This window comes from Symphalangus syndactylus, chromosome 8, assembly GCF_028878055.3.
Source record: "Symphalangus syndactylus isolate Jambi chromosome 8, NHGRI_mSymSyn1-v2.1_pri, whole genome shotgun sequence".
Classification (NCBI taxonomy): Eukaryota; Metazoa; Chordata; class Mammalia; order Primates; family Hylobatidae; genus Symphalangus; species Symphalangus syndactylus.
Genome location: NC_072430.2, coordinates 111,562,583 through 111,584,602, shown reverse-complemented (window position 1 = coordinate 111,584,602; position 22,020 = coordinate 111,562,583).

Below are 22,020 nucleotides of genomic sequence, written 5' to 3'. Positions count from 1 at the left end.
TTTTAAGAGCCACTGTGTTTGCTTACTGCACGTCTCAATCTTGCTAATGACTTGGAAGGTCCAGTGCTCATTCAATGCCAGTGCTTTTAACAAGCCTCTCCTACTTGCTACTGCAGAAACATAATGTATACCCCATGTTATGAAGAGGTGTCATAGATGAATATGTGCTGGGTACTTCTAAGGGTAGATGTTACTTCCCAAGAGCTGTACACTGCTCAGGAGAGTTTCTCATATTGTATAAACAGCAGATGTCATATGATATGTCTTACTCTAGAAAGGTTTATTTGCTGTACAAAGAATCAGAAACTTGGAGAGATAATCCCATATTGGCATCTGATTCCTGGAAACGAAGTGTGTGGCCTGGGGCTATTCATTTAACCCCTCAACCTCACCATCTGGGACCTGGAGGTAATGATGCCTCTCTCTTTGGAGGCAACATTTGTGTGGCTTCAAAAATGTCCTGGAAGTCTCTGGCAAAAGGAAATGCTACATTGACAGCAAAACATTTAACCGAAAATAATTGGAGTTTGTAGCTTATCATTCTTAGGGATCCCAAATTTCTTATGGCTGATCTCCGCTCCCAAGCCTCAGGAATTGGAAGAATTGACCTGGAATGTTGCCAAAAGTTAAATCCTCCCTGATCTTCTTCTTCTTCTAACTGTTCTGTTTTTTGTTAGAATCACAATTTGAGTTCTCCCTGAAAATGGAACACTAGGTCAAGGGGGATGTTTGGGATCATTAGCTCCCATCAATCGTCTGGGAGTGAACGTGCATCTGCATGAAATTTCTCTTTAGAATTTCTTCTTTGATAAAATGTATGCAGCATCTAGTCTCAGAGATAGATTCCCCTAGTCTCCCTGCCTCATTCAAGTTGTTTAATTATATTGTTTTTACTATCCCTTACTGTCTGACTTTTGGATACCCATATAATTATCAGATTAGCTCCTATGTAAAAATCCTTGTTTTTGGTTTTCCTTCCAATATGCTAAATATATGTCTAGTGGCACAGAGCTGGCACTAGTACATTAAGCAACCCAGAATAGAGTAGAGCCAGATGTAAAAGGTTCGCATCTCACTTTATTTTTTAAATTTTATTTTTATTTTGTTGAGGCAGAGTCTGGCTCTGTCACCCAGGCTGGAGGCTCACTGCAGCCTCAAATTCCTGGGCTCAGGTGATCCTCCCACCCCTGCCTCCTGAGTAGCTGGAACTCCAGGTACAGGCCACCTTGCCTAACCAATTTTTTAAAAATTATTTTTTTTTATAGAAACAAGGCCTTGCTATGTTGCCCAGGCTGGTCTTGAATTCCTGGCCTCAAGCCATCTGCTCACCTCAGCCTCCCAAAGTGCTGGGACTATAGGTGGGAGCCACTGTGCCTGGCTGTGTCTCACTTTATATTAGAACTCCAGAGCATTAGACACTCTTGCCCATGTTGGAGCTCTGCTAGGAAGAGAATCACATCGCAGCACTATTTTGCAGCATGGTTTCCACTTATCTTTATTAATAAATTGCATATTTACAGGTTCCAAATAAGAGAGAAATGCATTCCCATTACATTAATGTTTCCTGTAATGAGTAGGAAGACGGCTCATTAAAATTATTTGAGGTGCCACCTTTGACGCTCAGTCTGACTTTCTGCTTGCTTTTGGTTCAAGTCCTTCTTGATGTCTCTATTTGTTAAAAAAAAAAAAAAAAAGAGAGAGAGAGAGAGAGAGATTTGGAGCTGGCTGACTCCTGTAGGAATGCTTTCAGACTGTTCATTTCCCAGCAATCAGCTATTTGATCAGAAATGTGGAGTTATTTGATAAATGTTTAGTCCTTAAATGATGGTCACTGCATGTGAACAAAGAGAAAACAATTTAACTTAAACAAATGCCATTGTTCACTCACTCATCTGCAGCAAACTTGTATCAAAACCAATAGAAAATCTCTCTAGATGAGCACCATCCCACCGCTATGTGCAAATGAACGATTGACTAAAAGAATCTACAAATGGCCTTGTTTTCTTCAATTTTCATGTGTTTTCTGATGCTAGACTTCATCAGAAACTTGAAAACATAGTTTCTGATCACTGCACTTTTTAAAGAAATAGAGAGAATTGTTTGAGGGACTCAATTGCTGTTTATCTATTAGCATAGGTATATGGAGTTGAGACAATTCACTGAACGCTATCATCCCTGCAAAGCCTTATTTTATTTTGGTTTGTTACCCCTTTCGTGTCCATCTCCAATCATCCACTGCAACACTTTCATCAGCACCTTCTCAAGTGTGTTTTACAGATCCTTCTAAACCACCTTCCATATGTTTATTTAGTATATTAGTGTTTACCTACAAATATGTATAGTGTCATTTATATATTTTTTAAAGTTCTGTAGATGGTAATGTGCTATGAATCTCATTTTCTTTCTCATTTTTATCTAACATAGTATTTTTGAGATCTCTATATACTTCCTCTATATAAATCTAGTTCATTGCTTCTGAATCCTGCAGATTTTTCCAATACATGCATACACCATTTCTGACTCCTGCATGTAATGCACTTTACTTATTCATTTCCTTAGGGGATATCTATGGGTTACTCAGATTCTCTAGTGGATACTCAGATTGCTTCCACCTTTATGGTACCATAAACAATGCTGCGATAATCTTATATGAGCATGTTTCCTTGTGGATCTGAGCAAGAGAGTCTCTAGAGTATGTATCCAGGAAGGGAATTTTTGAGTTCTATTACACTCATACTTTATTTCACTAAGTACCTCTCAGGTTGTGATACAGAATGTTTCTACCAATTTATAATTCACCACCAGTAAGGACAAAACTTCCGGATATTCTTGCCAGCACTTTCTAATTTTTGCCAATCTAATGAGTGCAAAATCGTATCTCATTTTGTTAAAAAAAAACCCCAAAATTTGTATGTCTGATTACTAATGAGGATGTATATCATTCATACACACAATAGCTATTTCAATTTTCCTATCTGTCAATTGCCTGTTCATGTGCTTTGCCCATTTTTAAAAAAATTTTTGTTTCCTGTCCTTTTCTTGCTTGTTTGCAAAGTTTCTTGTATGTTCTAGATATCAATTCCACATTGCTTTGCAAAGATCTCTTTCCAATAATTTGCTGATTTTTCTATGGATAAATGGAAGTTTTAAGTTTAAGTGTGGTCATTTCACCATTTTTTTTTTCTATTAGCTGATTTCCATTAATGGCCCCTATGTAAAATCCATGTGTGATTTTCCTTCTAGTATGCTAAATGTACAACAAACAGCAAAGAGCTGACTTTGGTACATTAAGCAGCTCAGAATAGAGCCAAAGTGGGCCTCATCTCACTTTATATTAGAACTCCAAAGCTTTAGATATTCTTGACCATATTGCAGCATTGCTTACAACGGAAGCAGATTATAGCTCTATTTAACAGTATGGGATAACTTATCTTTATCAAAGAACAACAACAACAACAAACCCAACACACTTACAAGTTCCAAATAAGAGAGTAATATATTTTCTTTGTGCTCTTCCTTCCTATAATGAGTATGGCAATAACTAATTGAAATCATTTGCAGTGCCACCTCTGATACTCAGCCTGAACTTCCTATTCACTTACCATTCCCTTCTGTTCCTAGTGTGGTTTAGTGTTTTGGTTTGGTTTTTTGGGCCTTCAGTGTACAGAATTTATTTATCATATTCCTCAGTTTATGCCTTATTGTTATTTGTCCATGCAAGTCTCCTCTTTATTTCTTATTTTATTAAAGTATGAATATATTTATATGCACACATATAATACCATAAATCTATCTAACCTACCTACCTACATACCTACATATCTACTTAGGCACCATTATGGTAGATGGAATTACTGATTCCAAATATTTAGCCTATCTGTATTATTATTATATATCTATACCATTGCCATAGCCAGGAGGAATATTCCTCCTGGTGTGTGGAACATTTTTCCTGACACTGGACTTTGGGCTTGGCTGAATAACTTGCTTTGGTTAACAGGATATTGGTCCCATTGCATTAGCATGGTTAGGCTTGCCTACTTGAGCACCTGCTCTTCATCATAAGAAAAACATAACTTGGTAGTCACTAATCTAAGAATGGTGAGAAACATATGGAACATGCCTGGACCCAACCTTTAGCTTGTAACCAAGTTCCTAGCCTAGATAAGCCAACTCCAAACTGACTTTCAGATGGTGTGAAATAAATGTTTATTTTGTGAACCACTGAAATTCTAGTAACTATTATGCAGTATTACTGTAACAATAGCTAACTAATGCATCTTTCATCCTTCATTCCTTCTGCCTTTTTTCTTCTGTTTGCATATCTCATTTTATTCTCATAACACTACCATAGGTTAATGTGCTTTATGTGTATCCTTTTAATTCAAAATTGTCTTGAAATAGATGTATTTTTGTGTGTGCATAACTTTTTAGTTTTTGTAAATAATAATATATATCTTCTGTTTCCAAATTTTTTCACCAAGCATATGTGTATTGATTCATTTCTAATTGACATAATAATTATGTATATTAACGGGGTGCAATGTAATGTTTTGTAATTCTTTGCTTCCAACTGCTACATAATACTCCATATTTTGTCTCCATCACGTTTTTCCTATCCACTACCACAGTGATAGATACCCAAGTTACCTATAAATCCCTGCTCCCTTAATCCATGTTGCAATGAACATGGTCATACATGTTACTTTACAGACCCCAAGGATGATTTCCAGGATACATATCCAGAGTGGAATTGCTAACTTACAGGACACATGCCTAGTTAATAATACTAAATAGTGAAAAACTGCCCTATAGCCTGCCTTTGCTTCAGCAGTGCCTGAAAGTCCCAGTGTCCCTATATCCCCACATCCTCTCTGATACTTGGTATTATCCAACTGTGTATTTTTTTGGTCAATCTAATTGTTTCAATTTGTATTTCACTGATTACCAATGAGTTTAAAAATCCTGATACATGCTTGTTAACTTTCTAGATTTCCTCTTTTGTAAAATTGCCTTGCCCATTTTATCTATTGGAGTTATATTTTCCTTATCCATTTTTAGATCTTTGTATATTAAAAAAAATCCCTTGTTGGTTAAGATGCCTCAAATATCTTCTTCATCTTGGTAGATATCTATTAATGTGTGATGCCCTTTATTGAAGTAAAATTCTTAATTTCAGTGTAAATTAGTTCTTTTTTTGGCCTGATGATTTATGCTTTTCAAGTTTTGTTTAAGAAGTCATTTCCTGCCCTGTCACAAAAATACTACCTTACATTTTGTAATTTTAACTTAATTGCTTCACCAGTCACATTTAGATATTTTTTCAAGTTTCTAAGATTTTCTAAATTATAAATGTAAGTACTGAACTTTATCAAACAATGTTTTGCATCTGGGATTACCAGGTAATTATTACATCTATGTTCATTCATGAAACTGACCTATAAATGTCTTCATTATACTGTAATAAATCAGTACTTATTCTATTAAATCCATTTTTATTTTAAATAAACACATAATAACTGTACATATTAATGGGGTAGAGAGAGATATTTCAATACACTTATACAATGTGTAATGATATGATCAGGGACAATAGCATATTTATCACTTTAAATATTTACCATTTTTTGTGTTGGGAACATTCAAAATCCTCTCTTCTAGCTATTTGAAAATATACCATGAATTATTGTTAACTAGTCACCCTGTAGTGCTTTAGAACACTAGAACACTTTCCTCTTATCTAGCTGCAATTTTGTATTCATTAAACAACCTCTTCCTATCTCCGTCTCCCCTTTACACTGCCTATCCCCTAATAACCACTATTTCACTCTCCACTTCTATGAGCCCAACTTTTTTGGATTCCACACATGAGTGAGAACACACAATATTTTTCTTTCTTTGTCTGACTTACTTCACTGAAAATTATGTCCTTCAGGCTCATCCGTGTTGTCATAAATGATAGAATTTCATTTTTATGGTTCAGTAGTATTCCGTTGTGTATATATACCACATTTTCTTTATCCATTCATTAGTTAATGGGCATTTAGGTTGATTCCATATCTTGGCTATTGTGACTAGTGCTGCAATAAACATGAGAATGCAGATACCTTTTCAATATACTTATTTTCTTTCCTTTTAACAAATACTCAGTAGTGGGATTGCTGGATCATATGATAGTTCTATTTTTATTTTTTTAAGGGACCTCCATACTGTTTTCCATAATGACTGTAATAATTTACATTCCCACCAATAGTGCATAAGAGATCATTTTTCTCTGTGTCCTTGCCAGCATTTGCTTTTTATTTTATTTTATTTTTGTCTTTTTGATAATAGCCATTCTAACTGGGATGAGGTGATATCTCATTGGGGTTTTAATTTGCATTTCTCTAATGATTAGTAATTTTGAGGATTTTTTCATATACTTGGCCATTTGTATGTCTTTTTATTTTTTAAGACAGAGTGTCACTCTGTTGCCAGGCTGGAGTGCAGCGGTGCGCTCTTGGCTCACTGCAACCTCCACCTCCCGGGTTCAAGTGATGCTCTTGCCTCAGCCTCCCAAGTAGCTGGGACTACAGGTGCATGCCACCACACCCTGCTAATTTCTGTATTTTTAGTAGAGACAGGATTTCACCATGTTGGCCAGGATGGTCTCCATCTCTTGACCTCATGATCCACCTGCCTTGGCCTCTCAAAGTGCTGGTATTACAGGCGTGAGCCACCACTCCAGGCCTGTATGTCTTTTTTAAAGAAATGCCTATTCAGATCCTTTGTCCACTTTAAAGTTAGATTATTCATTGCTGTTGCTGTTGTCATTTTTTTTTCCTGTTGAGTTGTTAGAGTTCCTTGTATATTCTAGATATTAATCACTTGTATGTATAGTTTGCAAATATTTTCTTCCATTCTACAGATTGTCCCTTTACTACATTGATTGTTTCCTTTGTTGTGCAAAGTTTTTAGTTTGATATAATACTATTTTAGATATTTGATAGATTCCCCTATTTTTGCATTTGCTGCCTGTGCTGTTGGGGTATAAAATATTTTCCCAGACCAATGTCCTGAAGCATTTCCCCTGTTTTTTTTCCTAGTAGTTTTCTAGTTTGGGATCTTACACTTAAATCTTTTAAATCTAGTTTGAGTTGATTTTTGTATATGGTGAGATACATGAGCCTAGTTTCTTTCTTCTCCATATGGATATCCAGTTTTTCCAGCACCGTTTATTGAAGAGGCTTATATTTTCCCAATATATATTCCTGGAACCTTTGTTGAAAATCAGTTGTCTATAAAATAAATGAATTTATTTCTTTGTGTTCTATTCTGTTCCATTGGTCCATGTGTCTATTTTTATACCAGCACCATCTTGTTTTAATTACAGTAGGTTTGTAATATATTTTGAAGTCAGGTGGTATGATACCTCCAAGTTTGTTCTTTTTGTTTAGAATTATCTACTTGGGATCTTTTGTACACATTTTGGGATTTTTTTTTCATTTTGGTAAAGAATGCCATTGGTATTTTGATAAGGATTGCATTTAATCTGTAGATTGCTTTTGGTAGTATGGCCATTTTAACAATATTAATTCTGTTTTTTTTGAGATGGAGTTTCACTCTTGTTGCCCAGGCTGGAGTGCAATGGCATGATCTCGGGTCACCGCAACCTCCGCCTCCTGGGTTCAAGTGATTCTCCTGCCTCAGTCTCCCGAGTAGCTGGGATTACAGGCATGCGCCTGGCTAATGTTGCATTTTTAGTAGAGATGGGGTTTCTCCATGTTGGTCAGGCTGGTCTTGAACTCTGAACCTCAGATGAACCACCTGCCTTGGCTTTCCAAAATGCTGGGATTACAGGCATGAGCCACCATGCCCAGCCCAATATTAGATCTTTCAATCATGAACATTAGGTTTTTTTCTTTCTGTTTTTTTGTGTGTTCCTTTCCATTTCTTTCATCAGTGTTTTGTAGTTTTCATTGTAGAAATCTTTCACCTGCTTGGTTAAATGTACTCCTATATGGGTTTTTTTGTAGCTATTGTAAATGGAATCATTTTCTTGATTTTTTTTCTTAGCTAGCTTGTTATTGTTGCTTAGAAATGATAGTGATTTTTGTATGTTGATTCTGTATCCTGAAATTTTATTGAATTCATGTATCAGTTCTAAGGGGTTTTTGGTGGAGCCTTTAGGTTTCACTATATCATTTTATCTGCAGAAAAGGATAATTTGACTCCCTATTTTCCAAATTGGTTATTATTTTCTCTTGCCTGATTGCTCAGGCTAGGACTTCTGGTACCATGTTGAATAAGAGTGGTGAAAGTGGGCATCCTTGTCTTATTGTAAGTTTTTTCTTTTTTTTTTTTTTTTTTGCTTTTTGTTGTGTGTTTTTTTTTTTTTTTTTTTGAGACAGGGTCTTGTTCTGTCACCTAGGCTGGAGCGCAGTGGCATGAGCATGGTTCACTGCAGCCTTGACCTCCTGGGCTTGAGCAATCCTCCTGCCTCATCCACCTGAGCAGCTGGGACTACAGGTATGTGCCACCATGCCCTGATAATTTTTTAAATTTTTTGTAGAGACAACGTCTCACTGTGTTGCTCAGGCTGGTCTCAAACTCCTGAGATCAAGTGATTCTCCCACCACGACCTCCCAAAGTGCTAGGATTACAGGCATAAGCCACCATACCCAGCCCTTGTTCCAATTCCTAAAGTCAAAGCTTTCAGCTTTTCTCCATTCAGTATGGTGTTAGCTGTGGATTTGTCATATATTGCCTTTATTGTGTTGAGGCACACTACTTTTATAACTAATTTATTGAGAGTTTTTATCAGGAAGAGATATTGAATTTTATCAAATGCTTTTTCTGCATCTATTGAGGTAATCATATGTCTTTTGTCCTTCATTCTATTAATATTAATTTGATATATCATGTTTATTGATGATGTACATATGTTGAACAATTCTTGCATTCCTGGGATAAACAACACTTGATCATGTTGTATATTTTTGATGTACTGTAGGATTTGGTTTGGTAGTATTATGTTAAGAATTTTTGCATCTATGTTCATCTGGGATATTGGTCTGTAGTTTTTTTTTATCGTTGTTGTGTCCTTGTCTTGCTTGATATCAGGGTAGTAAGATGAGCCTTGTAAGATGAGTTTCAAAGAATTTGCTTCTCTTCGATTTTTTGGAATAATTTGAGACGAATTTATGTTAGTGTTTTTGTTGTTGTTTGTTTTTGTCATTGTTGTTGTTTTGGTAAGTTTGGTAGAATTCAACAGTGAAGCCAGCTGGTCCTGTCTTTTTTGTATGTATGTTGAGAGGCTTTTTATTACTGATTCAATCTTGTTATCCATTGTTCCTCTGTTCAGGTTTTCTATTTCTTCCAGGTTCAATCTTGATAGGTTTTATATGTCTAGTAATTGATCAATTTCCTCTGGTTTTCCAGTTTGTTGGTGTATAGTTGTTTATAAAAGTCTGTAATGATCCTTTGTATTTCTGTGGTATCAGTTTTAATGTCTCCTTTTTTGCTTCTGATTTTATTTATCTGGGATTTCTTTTTTACGTCTTAGTCTAGCTAATGGTTTGTTGATTTTATCTGAAAAAAATTGTCATTTTGTTGATCTTTTGTATTACTTTTTCATTCTCTATTTCATTTAGTTCTTTTCTGATCTCTACTATTTCTTTCCTCATACTAATTTTGGGTTCTATTTGCTCTTGCTTTTTTAATTCCTTGAGGCGCATCATTAGGTTGTTAATTTGAAATTGTCTTACTTTTTTGATGTAAACATTTATTTTTATAAACTTCCCTCTCAGTACTGCTTTTGCTGTATTTCGTAGGTTTTGGTATGTTGTATTTCTATTTTCACTTGTTTCAATAAATTTTGTAGTATCTTTAATTCTTCATTGACCTTTAATTTCTTCATTGGCTGTTCAGGAGTAGGTTGTTTAATTTACATCTGGTGGTAGAGTTTCCAAAGTTTCTTCTGTTATTCACTTCTGGTTTCATTCCATTGTGACCTGAAAAGATGCTTGATATAATTTCAATTTCTAAAAATTTGTTGAGACTGATTTTATGGCCTAACATATGGTCTATCTTAGTGTTTCATGTACCATGAGAAGAATGTGCATTCTGAAACTATTGTATAAAATATTCTGTAAAAGCCTGTCAGGTCCACTTGGACTATAGTGCTATTTAAGTCCAAAGTTTCTTTGTTGATTTTCTGTGTAGACGATCTGTCCAATGTTGACAGTGAAATGCTGAGAGTTGAAATTCCAACCTATTTTTTTAAGGTCTATCTCTCCCTTTAGTTCTAATAATATTTATTTTATGTATGTGTGTGTGCTGGTGTTGGGTGCATATATATTTATAATTGTTATATCCTCTTCCTGAGTTGATTCCTTTATCATTATGTAATGATTTTCTCGGTCTCTTTGGGGGTTTTATAATTTCAAGTCTGTTTTATCTGATAAAAGTATGGCTACTTTTGCTCACTTTTAGTTTCCATCTGTGTGTACTATCTTTTCCGTCCCTTCACTTTCAGTTTGTGTGTGTTCTTTACAGGTGAGGTGAATCTCTTTTAGGCAGCAAATAGTTGGGTCTTTTTTTAAAAAAAAATCCAGTAGCCAGTCTGTATCTTTTAATTTGGGAATTTAAATCATTTACATTCAAGTTGTTATTGATAAGTGGGGACTTAATTCTTGTCAATTTATTGTTTTCTCGCCTTTGTCTCTTTCTTCCTCTCTTGTTTATCTTTTCATTTTGGTAGTTTTCTTTAGTAACAACACTTGATTCCTCTCTATTTCCTATTTGTATATCTCTTCTATCTGTGGGATTTATACTTTCACATGTTTTCATGATGGTAGATGTCATCCTTTCATGTCCAGATGTAGAACTTCCTTAAGCATTACTTGTAGGGCCTGTCTAGTGGTGATTAATTCTTTCACTTTTTGCTTGTCTTGGAAAGATTTTATTTGTCCTTCATCTCTGAAGGATAGGTTTGCTGGGCATAGAATTCTTGACTAGCCATATTTTTCTTTCAGCATTTTGAATATATAAAACTCATTCTCTTCTGGACTATCAGGGAAATCTGCTGTTAGTATGATGAAGTTTCCCCTCTATGTGACTTGACGCTTTTTCTCTTGCTGTTTGTAGAAATGTCTCTTTATCTTTGACCTTTGACAGTTTGATTATAATGTGCCTCTGAAAGGACTTTTTTGAGTTGAATTTATTTGCGGATCTTTGAGCTTTTTGTATCTGGATGTCCATATCCCAAGACTTGGAAAGTTTTCAGCTATTAGTTCATTAAACAGGTTTTCTGTGCTATTTCCCATCTTTCTCTCCTTTTGAAACTCAGTGATGTTCCACGTGTCCTGTAGACTCTTACTTTCTTTATTCTTTTTTATTCCTTCTTTCTTTTTGTTTTTTTTTTGTCCGACCAGGTATTTCAAAAGACCTGTTTTCAAGTTCAGAAAATCATTCTTCTGCTTGATCTAGTCTATTATTAAAGCTTTTCATTTTATTTTTTATTTCACTCATTAAATTCTTCAGTTCCAAGGTTTCTATTTGGTTCTATTTTATGATATCTATCTCCTATCTTTTTGTTGAATTTCTAATTCAGATGATGAATTATTTTTCTGATTTCATTGAATTTCCTTTCTGTGTTCTCTCACATTTCACTGAGTTTTCTTAATATTTTTATTGTAAAATTTTTTTCAGACATTTTGGAGATTTTCTTGTCTTTGGGAACTGTTACTGGAGAATTATTGTTTTACTTTGAAGGTGTCATATTTCCTTGCTTTTTCATATTTCTTATATCTCTACATTGATATCTGCACATCCTGTGGAACAGCCATTTCTTCCAATTTTATGGAGTAGCTTTCAAAGAAAAAGACTTTTTCCTGTGCGTGTATTGTATCCTGTAGTGTTGGTTGGATAGTCTACTTTGCCTTTGGTTGTGGATGGCACAGTAGTGTAGTCTCCACAGGATTTCTTTGGTTTTAATCAATGTCAGCATGTCTGTGAGTACCTCCGTGGCCTAGGCTGTGGTAGAGGCTGTGGCATGGCTTTGCTGGAGAAGGGGATGCCAAATGGGTTGGTCGTTTGGCCCCAGGGGGCCACACTCAGGTGCACAGCAGCTCTGCCACTGGAGAGGGCCATTCCTCAGGCCCCTGGAGGACACATGTGGATGCTCAGTGGTTCTGCTGCTGAAGGGGATAAGATTGTTAGCAGCAGCAGTAGGTCTCAGACAGGCCAGTCCTCAAGTCCCTAGGGGGCACATGAAGACCCATGACAGGTCTGCTTTGGAGGAGACAGGAGTGCCAGCAGTGGCAGCAGGCCCTGTTCTTGCTAGTCATTGGGTCCCTGGAGGGAGCACTAGCTCCACCACTGGGGCACAGGGTCACAGGCAGTGGTGGTGTCAGGCCCCAGGTTAGCAGCACTTGAGTTCTGGGGAGCACATGCATTGGCTTCCTCTGTCCTAGAGGCAGCATCCTCACTGTAATATTGTATGTAGTATGCAATGTGGGAAGTGCCAGAGTCATGGCTGCACTGCTGGATTGAGCTAGCATTGTGACATAGTAGCCCTTTGGATGAATGTAGTGGGATGTGGAGATACAGGACCTATTGGACCCTAGGACACGATGCACTCTTATGTTGGCTTCACTCTTAAAATGATAATGTGCTGCCATTTTGAGGAGAACCTATTATAAAATCCCTTTTTGGAATAATGCAATTGTGAGAACCCAAGACAGCTTTCCATACAAGTCTCAAGGACTGCAAGGGCTGTGGGTCTCTCCTTTAGCTTGGATTGCAGGTTTTCATGCACGTCCGTGTGAACAGACCACCAAACAGGCTTTGTGTGAGCAACATGGCTGTTTATTTCACCTGGGTGCATGCAGGCTGAGTCCGAAAAGAAAGTCAGTGAAGGGAGATAGGGGTGGGGCCGTTTTATAAGATTTGGGTAGATAAAGGAAAATTACAGTCAAAGGGGGGTTGTTCTCTGGCAGGCAGAGTGAGGGTCACAGGGTGCTCAGTAGGGGAGCTTTTGAGCCAGGATGAGCCAGGAGAAGGAATTTCACAAGACAATGTCATCAGTTAAGGCAGGAACAGGCCATTTTCACTTCTTTTGTGGTGGAATGTCATCAGTGAAGGCAGGAACCAGCCATCTGGATGTGTATGTGCAGGTCACAGGGCATATGATGGCTTAGCTTGGGCTCAGAAGCCTGACATTCCTGTCTTCTTATATTAATAAGAAAAATAAAACAAAATAGTGGTAAAGTGTTGGGACGGTGAAAATTTTTGGGGGTGGTATGGAGAGATAATGGGCGATGTCTCTCAGGGCTGCTTCGAGCGGGATTAGGGGCAGTGTGGGAACCTAGAGTGGGAGAGATTACGCTGAAGGAAGATTTTGTGGTAAGGGGTGATATTGTGGGGTTGTTAGAAGAAACATTTGTCATTTAGAATTACTGGTGATGGTCTGGATACAGTTTTGTATGAATTGAAAAACTAAATGGAATAAGAGAAGGAGAAAAACAGGTATTAAAGGACTAAGAATTGGGAGGACCTAGGACATCTAATTAGAGAGTGCTTAAGGAGGTTCAGCATAGCCTTGCCAGTAAAGATTATTTATTTACTTTGAGAGTTAAGAGTGGCAGTTTGGGGATAGCACCAGGAGATATCAGCTGTGATGGCTTGGAGAAACAGTGTAAACTGGCAGTGTAAACAAGACCAGGGCATGTATGAGTAGTTGAGAACAGTGAATAGGAGTATGACTAGACAGAAGATAGTAGGGATGACAAGTTTTCTGGGGCACAGTCTAAGTTGGTCTCGTGTCTGGAATGAGACTGGGGCCTAATAAAAAGGAGCATCTATACAGGAGCTTAAATGGGCTGTACCTTGTAGCATTCCGAGGACAGGCCTGAATTCTGAGAAGTGAAAGTGGTAAAAGTATTGTCCAGTCCTTTTTAAGTTGGTGGCTGAGCTTGATGAGGTGTGTTTTTAAAAGACCATTAGTCTGTCACTGAATACTAAGAGCCTGAAAAAATGCTTGGCTGATTTGGCTAATAAAGGCTGGTCTGTTATCAGACTGTATAGAGGTGGGAAGGCTAAACTGAGGAATTATGTCTGACAGAAGGGAAGAAATGACTGCAGGGGCTTTCTCAGACCCTGTAGGAAAGGCCTCTACTGATCTAGTGAAAGTGTCTACCTAGACTAAGAGGTATTTTAGTTATCTGACTGGGGGCATGTTGAGTAAAGCTAATTTGCCAGTCCTGGGTGGGGGCAAATCCTCAAGCTTGATGTGTAGGGAAGGGAGGGGGCCTGAATAATCCTTGAGAAGTAGTAGAATAGCAGATGGAACACTGAGAAGTTATTTCCTTGAGGATAGATTTCTACGACGGAAAGGAAATGAGAGGTTCTAAGAGGTGGGCTAGTGGCTTGTACTATAGCATAGCCTGCCTTTGCTGGTGTGTGGCGATTAGGCCTGGTGGAACTGCCACCAATAAACCAAGTGTGATCAGGGTGAGAAACAGGGAAGAAGGATATGTGGGGAAATGGGGTGAACGTCAGATAGATCAGAGAGATGCAGTCATGAGGGTCAGGTGTGGTATCCGGAATAATTTGGGAGGCTGGATTGAAGTCTGGGCCAGGAACAATGGTAATTGTGGGATACTTAACAAAGAGTGAGTACAGCTGAAGGAGCCGGGGAGCAGAAAGTATATGCATCAGGTGTGAGGAAGAAAATAGATTTTGGAAATTATGAGAGCTGTAGAGAGTGAGTTGAGCATAGTTTGTGATTTTGAGGGCCTCTAAAAGTATTAGGGTGGCAGCAGCCACTGTACGGAGACACAATGGCCAGCTTAAAACAGTAAGGTCAAGTTATTTGGACAAAAAGGCTACAGGATGCAATCCTGGCCCTTGTGTAAGAATTCCGAGTGCACAGCCCTGCACTTCAGCTGTGTGTAATGAAAAGGGTTGGGATGAGTCAGGGAGAGCTAGAGTCTCTAAAGCTGTCTTCAAGGAACAGAAAGAGGAGTGGGGAAAGGATTTAGGATCTATGGGGTCAGCTAGGTTTCCTTTTGTGAGTTTATATTATGGTCTTGTTAGGATGGCAAAACCAGGTATCCAAAGGCTAGGAACCATGCCTAGGAAGGAAAGGAGTTGTTGTTTTGTAGAAGGGGTTGGGGTTTGAGAGATTAGTCCGACACGATCGGCAGGGAGAGCACGTGTGTTTTTAAGAAGAATTATGCCGAGGTAGGTAACGGATGGAGAAGAAATTTGAGCTTTGGAGGGGGATACCTGATATCCTTTGGAGAATAAATGCTGAAGGAGCAGAAGTGTGTCTTGCTGAGAAGATTCAAAGGAGGGGCTACAAAGAAGATCATCAGTATATTGAATAAGGTGAGAAGCGGAGGGGTGGAAAGAAAGTAAATAATGAGAAAGAGCTTGGCTGAAGTAATGAGGGCTGTCCCTGAAACTTTGTGGCAGCACAGCCCAGGTAAGCTGCTGGGACTGATGGGTGTTAGGGTCAGTCCAGGTGAAAGCAAAGAGAGGCTGGGACAAGGGGTGCAGGGGAATAGTGAAAAAAGCATCTTTAAGATCAACGGGCACTACAGGGTGGATAGGCAAAACAATTTGGTTGATAAGCCACAGATCCTGAATTAACCTGTTAGCCTTGTCTGGTTTCAGGACAGGTAAAATGGAGGAATGGTAAGGAGAGTTTATAGGCTTTAAAAGGCCATGCTGTAACAGGCTAGTGATAACATGCTTTAATCCTCTCAAAGCATGCTGTGGGATGGGATATTGGCATTGAGCAGGGTAAGAGTGATTAGGTTTTAATGGGATGGTAAGGGGTGCATGATCAATCGCTAAGGAGGGAGTAGGGGTGTCTTATACTTGTGGGTTAAGGTGGGGAGATACAAGGGGAGGATGTGAAGGAGGCTTTGAACTGGGGGAAAAGGTGGCAATGAGGTGCAGCTGTAGCCCAGGAATAGTCAGGCAAGCAGATAATTTAGTTAAAGTATCTCAGCCTAATAAGGGAACTGGGCAGGTGGGGATAAGTAAAAAGGAGTACTTAAAAGAGTATTGTCTAAGTTGACAACAGAGTTGGGGAGTTTTAAGAGGTTTAGAAGCCTGGCCGTCAACACGCACAACAGTTACGGAAGCAAGGGAAACAGGCCCTTGAAAAGAAGGTAATGTGGAGTGAGTAGCCTCCATATTGATTAAGAAGGGGACGGACTTACCCTCCACTGTGAGAGTTACTTAGAGTGTCTGTGATGCTCCTGTAGGCTTCCGAGGTGATCGGGCAGTGTCGGTCTTCAGCTGCTAAGCCAAGAAGATCTGAGAAGGAGTCAGTCAGAGAGCCTTGGGCCAGAGTTCTGGGGGTTCTGGGAGTGGCTGCCAGGTAAGTTGAACAGTCTGATTTCCAGTGGGGTCCCACACAGATGGGACATGGCTTAGGAGGAATCCTGGGCTGAGGGCATTCCTCTGCCCAGTGGCCAGATTTCCAGCACTTGTAGCAAGCTCCTGGGGGAGAAGGTTCTGGAGGAACCCCTGGCAGCTGCAGTTCAGGCGTTTGGAGTTCTTGTGTGCTGGAGATGTGGCTGGGGTTTGTCTCACAGTGGAGGCAAGGAATTGCAACTCCGAAATACATTGTTACTTGGCTGCCTCTACTCTATTATTGCACACCTTGAAGGTGTGGGTAATTAAGTCCTGTTGTGGGGTTTGAGGGCCGGAATTTAATTTTTGGAGTTTTATTTAATGTTGGGAGCAGATTGGGTAATAAAATGTATACTGAGAATAAGATGGCCTTTTGACCTTTTAGGGTTTAGGGCTGTAAAGCATCTCAGGGTTGCTGCTGAAGGAGCCATGAACTGGGCTGGGTTTTTCATATTTGATGAAAGAGCCTAAATGCTCACGGATTTGGGAGAGGTCTGATAAAGAAAAAGGAGCATTAACCTTGACTATACCTTTAGCTTCAGCCACCTTTTTAAGAGGAAATTGCTGGGCAGGTGGGGAGGGCTACTCATGGAATGAAACTGTAAACCGGACGGGGTGTGAGGAGAGGAGGTGATAAAAAGGTTATAGGGTGGAGGAGTGGAGGCTGAGGAAGAACTGGGACCTAGCTCGGCCTGGTGAGGAGGGGAGAGGTCAGATGGGTCTGTAGAAAAGGAAGATTAGAAAGACTCAGCGACGCTTGGGGTTGGGACTGAGGAGACAGGCGGGAGGGAAAGAAGGAAGATTTGGGACGAGTTGCATTGGGATCAGAGACTGGGGAGAGACTGATGTGTAAAAGAGTGCCTGACGTCAGGCACCTCAGACCATTTGCCTATTTTTCAACAAAAATTATTTAGGTCTTGTAGGATGGAGAAATTGAAAGTGCTGTTTTCTGGTCATTTAGAACAACTGTCGAGTTTGTATTGGGGTCAAGCAGCATTGCAGAAGAAAGTAAGGCATTTAGGTTTTAGGTCAGGAGAGAGTTGAAGAGGTTTTATGTTCTTAAGAACACAGGCTAAGGGAGAAGAAGGAGGAATGGAGGGTGCAAGGTTGCCTATAGTGAAGGAGGCAAGTTTAAAGAAAAGGGAGAGTAGAGACACAGAGGGAAGCGGTTCAGGGGTTCTTACCCCCCAGAAAAGTGGGAAAGGGGTTGGGGCACAGAGATACGAGGTCGGGGGGGTGGAAATAAGGGATCAGGGTGCAGAGATATAAGAGGTTGGGGTGCGGAAATAAGGGATCGGGGCACAGAGATATAAGAGGTCGGAGTGCAGAAATAAGGGATGGGGCGCAGAGATACGAGGTTGGGGTACTTGTCCCTCCCCCAGAAAAGCGGGACTTGCCACTAAGGATGAAGAAGAAGGGGTTGAGGGGTTCTTGCCTCTCCCCCAGAAAAGCAGAGAAGGAGTAGAGACACAGAGAGAAGGGGTTGGAGTACTTGCCCCTCCCCCAGAAAAGCGGGACTTGCTGCTGAGGGTGAAGGACCAAGGCAGGCATCCCTGCGTGGTCTGACACCTCTGAAACATGGGTGAATAATCGGAGAGGCATCCCTGCAATGATTAAACACCAAGGGAAGGCTGCCTTCCCAGTCTGTGACCGACGCCAGAGTTTTGGGTCCATGGATAAAATGTGTCTCCTTTGTCTCTACCAGAAAATGAAAGGAATTGAAATTAAGAGAAGGGAGAGATTGAACAGTAGAAAGGAGAAAGTGGTTGAGGGATAGTGAGAGAAGCTGGAGAAGAGAGAAGAGGCTGCTTACCCGATTTAAAATTGGTGAGATGTTGCTAGGGCTGGTGGGTCTGAGGACCTGAGGTCTTAGGTGGATCTTTTTCATGGAGCAAAGAGCAGGAGGACAGGGGATTGATCTCCCAAGGGAGGTCCCCCTATCCAAGTCACGGCACCAAATTTCATGTGCGTCTGTGTGAAGAGACCACCAAACAGGCTTTGTGTGAGCAACATGGCTGTTTATTTCACCCGGGTGCAGGTGGGCTGAATCCAAAAAGAGAGTCAGTGAAGGGAGATAGGGGTGGGGCCGTTTTATAAGATTTGGGTAGATAAAGGAAAATTACAGTCAAAGGGGGGTTGTTCTCTGGCGGGCAGACTGAGTGTCACAGGGTGCTCAGTAGGGGAGCTTTTGAGCCAGGATGAGCCAGGGGAAGGAATTTCACAAGACAGCGTCATCAGTTAAGGCAGGAACAGGCCATTTTCACTTCTTTTGTGGTGGAATGTCATCAGTGAAGGCAGGAACCAGCCATCTGGATGTGTATGTGCAGGTCACAGGGCATATGATGGCTTAGCTTGGGCTCAGAGGCCTGACACAGCTAACTGTGGTGGAAATATGGATGGCAGGGATCTTCCACTTACCTTTTCCCTCACAGTGTGAGTCTCTCTTGGCTCTGAGTCAATCTGAGCTGGGCTTTGCTTTCCTCTCTATGCTGCCATCCTGAGTCTCTGTGCCTCAGAGGGTCTTCACTTTTTTGCTGAATTCCAGTGTTCTCCCCCAGACACTCTATTGAACATGTGATTGCCTGTTTGTTGTTCTAATTGTTCTTCCTGGAGGAGGTGAGTGCTTCTAGCCAGCCATCTTGATGACATCTCTTGTCAATTAAATTATTATTCAATTTTGATATTAATGATATACTGGCCTCATGAAATGAATTGGGCAGTGTAATGGGTTGAATTATGTCTCTCCAAAATTCATGTTACCTTCTTAACCCTCAGTACCTCAGAATGTTACCTTATTTGGAGGTTGGATATTTACAGAGATAATTGAGATAAAGTGAGGACCCTAATCCAGTATGACTGGTGTTCTTATAAAAAGGAGAAATTTAGACTTGAAGAGAGAGAGAACACTATGTGAACATAAAGATGGTCATCTACAAGCAGAGAGACAGACCTGGAACAGATCCTTCCTCACAGTCTTCAGAAAGAACCAAACCTGCCAACGCCTTGTTTTTGGACTTCTAGCCTCCAGAACTGTGAGACAATAAATTTCTCTTCTTGAGCCACCTGATGTGTGGTACTTTGTTAGAGCAGCCCTAAGAAATGCATGCCATCGGCTTTCCATTTTTCTGTTTTTTGAGCTCAATGTATATATGATAGAAATTATTCAAAAGCAAGCTTTTAATATATTATCAGCATATATTTTCTTTCTTGTATAATTTTTTGTTTTTGTTGGCATTCATAATTGTTTTTGCTTTTCTACTTGCTTAGTTTTGTAGACACCAAATACCAATTTATCCCTAAAGTTTCTGTCACCAGCATGTCTCTTCACAATACATTTAAATATCAAATATTCTAAGACTTTATTGTCTTGAAAGCATTTCTCTCAGAGCCTCTGACCTTTTCCTCTAACATGGACTGGTTGCTCCCTAGGTCTGCCACATGACAATCATTCTAGGATCTCTTCCTCCCATTAACTAAAGAATTTCCTTGGCCTCTCTCCCATGATGGAATCCCTGTTTCCTGAATTACACATCTTTTTCTTTCTTAGTTGACTGTTTTTTGTGGAACACATACGGCAGTAGCACAGAACAAAGGGTACAAAGGATATATATTTTTGATTCAATTATGGGAAATTCATCACCGTTACATTTAAAAATACTTTCTTCTCTTCATCTGGAAACTGATTTCTCTCCTTTTTCGACTCATAATTGATGGAGTCTGTTACTTCTATTTCTATCTTCTATATTACTTAATTTTTACCTTTTTTCTTCCAATTCTTACCCTTTCTAGTTCCTGTTCGGGGACCCCTTGTATATAATGTTCTAGCTTACTAATTTTTACTTCAGCTATGTTCATTCACTTGCTATTTAATCTACCCATTGGGTTCCTGAGATTTTGAACTATAACATGTATCTAACTTTGGATGTTTTGTTTCCCAGTCCCAATAATCTACTGAGCTCCATTATTGCCCTTAGGTAAGGCCACCTCAGACTGGCACTGGCCTGCCTTGAGGCAGCAGTAGATGGACAGAAATATTCCCCCAAGATAATGTGGAAGAAAGAAAGCCATCCTTGAGTTCTTCCCTTTTCTTTGGTTTCTGACCTTCTTCCTTCCAAGGCTGTTCTTCTTACTACTTTTGGTCTCCCCAAGGGCTACTTGCAGTTAACAGTAAATTATTAAGGCTCTGTATTCCTTCCACCTCTGACCTCTCCTGTAGCATCTCCAAGGTTAAGTTGTAGTACAGTGGGGGTAGCCAATAATCTGTGTTAACTCACTATCTTGCCCAGACTGTCAAGCCCAGATGACCATTTCTTACTTTAATTCCAGGACCCTTATTAAGTAATTTAATCTCATTAAGTGTTTTTCTTCCCCGTGTGTAAATTGAGAGTAATAATACTTGTTCTCAAGTTTAAAGGAACCTTGGGAAAACTAAAATCGTAAGATTGAGAATTATGAAATTTCTTCACTATATTTAGAAGTGGTTCTAATTATAAAAATTTCAAGAATCTATTGTCTTGATGCCAAAACATTGGAGAAACAGGCTCTATTCTGGCTCTTCATCTCACTTTCATATCAGGAGAGGAGATCCTGACCTAGGAGATGTGCCGTAGGAGATATATCAGTTATGGCCTAGGCTTCAGGGACAGATGGACCTAGGTTTGATTCACGGATCTGCCATTTACTACTACAGCAGTCACCTTTGTATCTCCAGGGCCTAGCACAGTTCCTGACACATGGTAAATCTCCAATAAGTGTATATTAAACAAAAAAGATTATTTAGCATCTTCAAACCTCAGTTTTCTTCTCTTAAAAATGGTAATAATAAATTCCTACATAATGCTTGGCGAAGAGCATGTGTTCAATAAATATTAGTTCTCTTTCTTGTCTTTACCTTCATGTGGTTTCAACCATAATGTACTTAAGTAGCTCATGTGAGCAGCCAAAGAAACTTGTGCTAACTTGCTGTTATTACTTCAATGCTCAGAACAGAAGAGGGAGGACGATCATCTCCAGCTGTTATACTCATATAATAATTTCCTGAAGAGTAAATTATGAATGAACCCAAATTACAAAATGCAACTCAGAGTCCGCTTCAGGTTAGAAGATACATTAAAGCTAATGAAATACCTAATTTGAAAGCAGATTTTGGAATCTGAAAAGCTAAGGAATTGGCATGATCTGAAACAGAATTCAAAATTTATTTAATTCACGATTTCCCAATGTTGCCTTTTGAAGGGATGCTGATAAAAAATGTCAGATGGAGGCTGGGTTCAGTGTCTCACACCTGTGATCCCAGCATTTTGGGAGGCTGAGGTGGGTGGATCACCTGAGGTCAGGAGTTCAAGACTAGCCTGGCCAACATGGTGAAACCCCGTCTGTACTAAAAATATGAAAATTAGCTGGGCATGGTGGTGGGCGCCTACAGTCCCGGCTACTCAGGGACTACAGGAGAATCCTGCTTGAACCCAGGAGGCGGAGGTTGCAGTGAGCCAAGATTGCGCCACTGCACTCCTGCCTGGGCGCGACAGAGCAGGTGAGACTCAGTCTCCAAAAAAAAAAAAAAGTCAGATGGAAATCTGACCTGGTCTTATTTTTCAGTTAACTGATTTA